Genomic DNA, 1,456 nt, shown 5'->3' on the forward strand with positions numbered 1-1,456 from the left:
AGAAGCATTTAGATATTTTTTCCATCAAAATGAACAGACTCAAAATTATATCTTTTGTTTAAAAAAAAAATATTTGCATTTAACACCTCAAATTTAACTGACTATGGAAGATTAATTGCCTATGGAAGATTCTTCACTGGAGGAATTTAATGCAGACACCCACACCCACACCCACACTGATCAGAATAGAAAAATAAAAAATGGCATACAGAGGGAAATTTAAAGCCATTAACATCAGCTCAGCAAAATTAAAATTACCATATTTTTGTTCAGAAGATCCTAATTTCACATAAGGTCAAAGCACAGAGGCCACCTTAAAACCAACCCTTATGGTGGCCAAAATTTCAACTCCAGTCTCTAATATCACTAAGTGATCAAAAATTAAGCAGCTTTTCTTTAATGGAAACACTGCCTATGAAGAACAATACATTTCTCTTCATATCAGTTTAATGTATAATCCATGTCTTTTTATTTTCATAATACTAATTTCTTTTCAGGAGGTTTTAAGTTTAAATTTTAGTTGGTATTACTCCCACCTCAGAATGACAATTTTCTGGAAGAAATGACCAACTTGCTTGTTTTAATATATTTTAGATACAAAATAATCAATAACTGATCCTAAAGTCTCATTTAGCTGTATCTTGTTATATGCACATATGCTTAAAAAATATATATACGTCCTCAAACTTCCACTCTTACTGTGAACACTAAAATTTACATAAGAAGTGCTTCCAGGGTGACCAGAGCTTCTGATGTCATTGTTCCAGTTTAAATATAGAATTACTTCATTCTGCTTCTAATAGTCAAAATTAATTGCCCTAACCATGACTTCCCATCTAATTCCTTCTCATTTTAAAGATCCCTAGACTTTTCAATTTACCCTCGTTATATTTTCCCTTAGGTCCTTTTGAAAAGTGCCAAGACAACACAAAAAGATACTAAAACATACAGTGATCCCACAGAAGAAATGACTTTAAATAAAAATGTATGGTCTGAAGGTCAATTATTAAAAGGTGAACAGAAGAGCCACTGACTCCCCAATACCGTATCTTCCCAGGAAAATCCTACAATACTTAAAAAAAAATAAAAAATCGGGAACAGGTCCCCAGTATTCCTACAAGTAATCGCTTGGATGCAAGGTAGAGTGGTTCAATTTGAAAACTATTTAACATCTGTGATCGCATAACCCCTTCACCCCCACCCCCAGGAACTCAAAAACGCTCTCAGACCAGCGCTGCTTCCGACGACAGATCACCTATTACCAGCCTGCAGGCTCCTCGCCCGCCGCTCGGATGCAAGGGGAAGTGGGCTGGGTTGCTCAGAGCAACCAGCGCCCCGCCGCCTCGCCGCACCCATTTAACCCTTAACCGCCGTCAAACGTCCAGCCGGGCGAACGGAAAGCCGGCGGACCGCGGCTGGAAAGCGCAGATCCGCGGGTCCGCGCCATCGGCGGCCT

This window comes from Myotis brandtii, unplaced genomic scaffold, assembly GCF_000412655.1.
Source record: "Myotis brandtii unplaced genomic scaffold, ASM41265v1 scaffold59, whole genome shotgun sequence".
Taxonomy (NCBI): Eukaryota; Metazoa; Chordata; class Mammalia; order Chiroptera; family Vespertilionidae; genus Myotis; species Myotis brandtii.